Here is a 6,000-nt window from a genome sequence, read left to right on the forward strand (position 1 = left end):
TTTGGAGTCCAGCATTGAATTCCATCTTATCAGTTTATATAGGCATCGGCAATCAGTGTTGAGCTAACATTATCCTGTTAGGAGAATTGGCTTTACACAGATTAGTCAGGCAATGAGAATGAAGTTTAAAAATCATAATATAAACAATTAACAATATAAAAAATTTAGTTTGTACAGTGATTTTGAACTAAGCATCAAGCCCGAGGGCAGCAAACTAAACAAATCGATAGACCATTGGGGAAACTTGGTGAGACCCGTTGAGACCGGTAGTATTTTATGATTGGGTTGAATTAAAGCAGAGAATGCCAGCTTTGCAAAAGGAGTCACCAGTACAATTTGAACAAAAAGTTATGTTAGCGATACTGCCAAAGTTACCGATTAGGTGGACTCAAAAGATTTCTTAGATTGGGTTTTGTCAAGTTACCTGTATCGGTTACTGATTGTGAAATCTTAACTACAGAATTATGCTGCCAAGTCAAATAGGCATCATTAAGGGAGGTAAGAGTCTCATTATGACATGGAGTCTTGTTCTGATGTCTTAAGAAAAGTTGTTCACAGCATGGAAAATATCAACCTCTTATCCTTGTTTGCAGTTTGAATGTCTCTTGATATGGCATCAGGCAGCTTGGTGAGCCTTCTGTGTGGCCTATACATCAGGCACAAGGCAAGTACTTTAAAATTTATCTAGTTTCAGCTTATAGGGCTTTGGAAACAGAAAAGTTTACGTTTCAGTAATGTTTTGGAAGAATGTCGGATTGGAGTAACCCAGAAAAATTTAGGATGTAGTCTAATCTATAGGTATATAACAAAAACTCAAAAACAATGTACAGGGTTTTAATCTAAGTAAATTATAGTTTTTCTTTGGAAACATAACTTTTTCCTTTATTAATCACATAGGAATCTCAGATTTACAAGCGTCTTGAGGCTAAGAAGCCAAACCAATGCAGATTTTAGATTTTGTTTACAGTCTTAAGGTCCCCAAGCCTTCCAGGAAGTGACAATATTTATTTATTTACTGTAGGGCTGGGAATACTTGAAGTCAGGCATTTTATGCATATTTTCAGGCCTGGCATGGTGGCTCATGCCTGTAATCCCAGCACTCTGGGAGGCTTAGGCGGACGGATCACAAGGTCAGGAGGTTGAGACAATCCTGGCTAACACGGTGGACCCCCGTCTCTACTAAATATACAAAAAAATTAGCCAGGCGTGGTGGCCGGCGCCTGTAGTCCCAGCTACTCGCGAGGCTGAGGCAGGAGAATGGCGTGAACCCGGGAGGCGGAGCTTGCAGTGAGCCGAGATCGCGCCACTGCACTCCAGCCTGGGCGACAGAGCGAGACTCCGTCTCTAAAAAAAAAAAAAAAAAAAAAAAAGACTCTATAAATTATTTTAATTATGGCCAACTTGATCACATACAAAATTCTTTTTATAAATTATTATTATTATTATTATTATTATTATTATTATTGAGACATAGTCTCGCTCTGTCCTCCAGGCTGGAGTGCAGTGGTGCAATCTTGGCTTACTGCAAGCTCCGCCTCCCGGGTTCACGCCATTCTCCTGCCTCAGCCTCCCGAGTAGCTGGGACTACAGGTGCCCGCCACCACGCCTGGCTAATTTTTTGTATTTTTAGTAGAGACGGGGTTTCACCGTGTTAGCCAGGATGGTCTCGATCTCCTGACCTCGTGATCCACCTGCCTTGGCCTCCCAAAGTGCTGGGATTACAGGTATGAGCCACCGCGCCCGGCCTTATAAATTTTCTTTACACAAATCGTATTACAATGTTACTCAGAACTTTGAAAACATGGTTGGACTATCCGCTCTGTCTCATATTTCCTCTTCATTAAATAACCAGTCATTTAATTTTCACACAAAAATATTTACCACAAGATTTTTTCTTATACAAAATTTTCTTTTTCTCAATAATGAACATTTTAATTCCTGTCATACTTTTTTCTTTTAAAAACATCTCTTTTTGGCACACTTTACATACAGAATTATATATATTAATTAGAATTTTCAACTCTTGGTAACTTTAAATTTTAGTGGAAACCTAGGAAGTAAGAAATTTTGAGTTATCTGTCATGCATTTGTATTTTATAGATGGGAACAATTTTATAATTTTTAGAAACATGTTTCATTATAACATAAAATTTCCCTTAATTGTAAATGATCCAGACATTTAATGAGTATTATTTTTCAATTTAAAACAACATAACTTTAAGATTTTAAATTACATGAAAAGTTCATTTATAAACATTTATTCCATTTACAGTTATCTCATTTAACAATTATATATAGATTGCCTATGAAAACTTAGATATTAGATGGAGCTAGTTATTTATTTCAAGTTTTTTTTACTAACCACGTTTATAGCCTATTACCTGACTTAATAGGCTATAAACTTGGTTATCCATGTATTTAATCAGGTGTTTGCCTGGTTTAATAGGCTATAAACTTCAGAGTTAAATACGTGGATATCTTATCGTTATCTCAGAAGATGCAACTGTTTTTATTAAATCAACAATATTAAATTTAATAATATTTAACAAAAAATTATGCAAAGATCATTCTGTTTTAGGCTGATTTTATAGCTTTATGACCTTTATGTCAAACCCTGACACTTTAAAATATTCGTGAAGTTTATAAGACCATCTGAATTGTAAACCCAGGCAAAAGGGTACACTAACAATTTTGAAGACTATTTTACCAATAATTTTAAATCCAAACTATTTATTAAAGATTTACTTAAGTCGTGTGAACTTAAAAAAAAATGGGTTAATTACTATATATTTTATGAGTACTCATTTATTTAAACCAATTGGAATAAAATTCTTTTAGGGATTTTGGCTAACTACACCAGATTTTATTATGTAGACACAACATACAGCATAATGCATGTATATATGTATAAACACACCTAAATACATATACATATAAATAAAAATCTCATAGCATTTGTTCTAGTCATGAGACAGTAAAACACATCAACTCATCAGTTTATGAAGATCTGTTGGATCCAAGTCATTTATCTGATGAAATGTGACAAGGCTAAACTTTAAGATTTTTAAAAATGGCAGTCTTATAAAGGCTGTGAACCAAAATTTGGGTAAAGCAGTTTGAATCAGTTACCAATATACTAGATTGGACAAAGAATAGTTAACTGTGAAAATGTGACTGAATTATGGGAGGAGGCCCAAAATATAGGAGTTATTCTAACAGAGTCTATACAGTATTACTTTTTTGTCTCAATTCTTTGTCCTTGAAGATAAGAATGTTGCCATTTCCCTTAGTATAGGATATGTGTGTCTTCACGTGGGAATTTCTTTTTTTTTCTTTTTTTTGCAAAGGAAACAGCGTGAAGATCAAAATGATTTTTTTATACTTGCTGGTTTTCAAGTGTTTTACTTAAATAGTATGTCAGAATAGCTCAGGAGTTTTGGAAAAAAAAAGAGTTTATCTTAGAGAAGCATAAAGAGGAATTTTAAGAAGGGGAGGGGAAAACTGCAGAGAGGAAATTCAGCCAGCTTTGAGACAGTATTTTGTAGTGAGACAATCTTTGAGTTCTGAATGATTTTCTCTCTTTTATCAGATATCAGTGAGATATGCGTATCTTATTTGGAGTATATGCTTTTATAGCCATGGTCTTTTGGTTTAGTTTTAAGAACAACAGACTGAATGATTCCTATAATATTTGAACATGAGTTCCAGAAAATATTTTGGCATGCCTTTGAATTTTGAGAGCCCATTTTGTGAGTGCTCTGATTTAATGCCAAATACGCAAAAGCCAATTAAATGCAAGTGCTGAATACTCAATGGCCAAATAAACTCAAGCACAGACAGAAAATACAGTATACGCTTACCAAGAATAATGGTAAGTTGCCTTCTCCAACTGAAGGGAAAAGGAAAGATCCCTTCACCAAGGTCTCAACCTGAAGGGGAAAAAAATCCCTTAGCCCAGATTCCAAAGCCAGGGTCTCCAAGGAGAAGAGTACTCTTGAATAGTAGCTCTCCCAAGTAGATCAGGCATAAAGGAGAAAAAAACCCTCCCCATCCAAGTCCTAAATAAAACAGAGCTCAACCCAAATCAGGAATTCAGCGCAAGAGAGACTTGCCAAGGGGAAAAGAGGCAATGCGCAGAAGTGGGATGGTCATAGGGCCCCAGTGTGGGTTCCTGATGCTGTAGTTCCAAGGGCTGGTGATTTTTCTCCAAGGTTAGACAGCTTTGGACCCCACTTCTGTCAAGTATGTCAAAAGCAAATAAAATATGAGATAAATCTCTGAAATTAAAACATTTTATTTGGGAAAGGAATCACAATTTGGGGCATACGTGCTGACCACGTGGTCTCTGGTATGTCTGAAGAATAAAGAGAAGGTTAGAGGTTTTATAAAAAAAAAAAAAAAAGAAAGAAATGTTATGTATTACTTGTCAGGAAAGTTCATTGACACTAGTAAGGTTTTGGGATGCTGGAGAACTCTGGTGAGTGACAGCAGTGGGTAAAACCAGTGTTAGAGTTGCAAAAGATTCTTTCAATAGCCATTAAATAAAACTGATTTCAAGTTACAGCAGGCTTGCAAAGAATTACATTTTTTGGAGCAGTGTTATGTGCCCTGAGTGCTTTTTCCCCCTTGAGCTCTCAACTCTGTTTTAGCTGGGTATGACAAGAGTGACCAAATTTATGTGATTAACTTGCACAGTTGTTTAAGAATATGTTGTTTAATTTCCACATATTTATGAATTTTCCAATATTCTTTCTGTTATTGATTTCTGGTGTCATCCCTTTGCTGTCAGACAAGATGCTTTGTATGATTACAATATTTTAAAACTTACTGGGATTTGTTTTGTATCCTAACATGCAATAAATTTTGAAGAATATTTTATATGCGCTTGAGAAGAATATATATTCTACTATTGTTTGGTAGAATGTCTATGTGTCTGTTGGATATTTGGTCTATAGTGTTGTTTAAGTACTGTATTTTTTAATTGATCTTCTGTCTAGATGTTCTATCCATTATTGAAAATGAGACATTGAAGCCTCCAAGTATTATGGTAGAACCGTCTGTTTATCTTTTCAATTCTGTTAATAATTGCTTCATATATTTTCGGGCCCTTTTGTTGGTACACTTATATCTATAATTGTTATATCTTCTTGATTCATTTATTGGTATATAATCTCTTTTTTGTCCCTTGTAATAGTTTTTGGCTAAATGTCCATTTTGTTTATTAATATAGCTACTTAAGCTCTCTTTATTTACTGTTTGCATGGAATATATTTTATTTCATTCTTTTTCTTTTTTTTTTTTTTTTTTTGAGATGGAGTCTCGCTCTGTCGCCCAGGCTGGAGTGCAGTGGCGCGATCTCAGCTCACTGCAAGCTCTGCCTCCCAGGTTCACACCATTCTCCTGTCTCAGCCTCCCGAGTAGCTGTCATTCTTTTACTTTCAACTTATTTGTGTCTTTGGGTCTAAACTGAGTCTACTGTAGACAGCATGCAGATGAATCATTTCTCTTTTTTGAGAGAGAGTATTTTTTATTTTTTAAATTGATACACAGTAATTGAACATGTTTATGAGGTACATATGATATTTTGATAAAGGCACATAATGTGTAATGATCAATCAGAGTATTTACAATATTCATCACCTGAAACGTTCATCATTTCTCTATGTTGGGAATATTCAAATCTCTTCTTCTAGGTATTTCGAAATATACAATAAATTATTGTCAACTATAGTCACCCTATTGTGCCACTGAACACCAGAAATTACTCCTTCTGTTCAACTGTGTGTTTGTACCTATTAACCAACCCCCTTCATCCCTCCTCTGCTTCCTTGCCTTTGGTAACATTCTACCCTTTACCTCCATGAGATCAACTTTTCTAGCTCCTGTATATGAATGAAAACATGTCATTGAATCATTTTTTTAATCCACATTGCCAATCTGTGTCTTTTAATTGATGAGTTTAATTCATTTACATTTAAAGTGATTATTGATATGGATGGA

The sequence above is a fragment of the Nomascus leucogenys genome, chromosome X (genome assembly GCF_006542625.1).
Source record: "Nomascus leucogenys isolate Asia chromosome X, Asia_NLE_v1, whole genome shotgun sequence".
Taxonomy (NCBI): Eukaryota; Metazoa; Chordata; class Mammalia; order Primates; family Hylobatidae; genus Nomascus; species Nomascus leucogenys.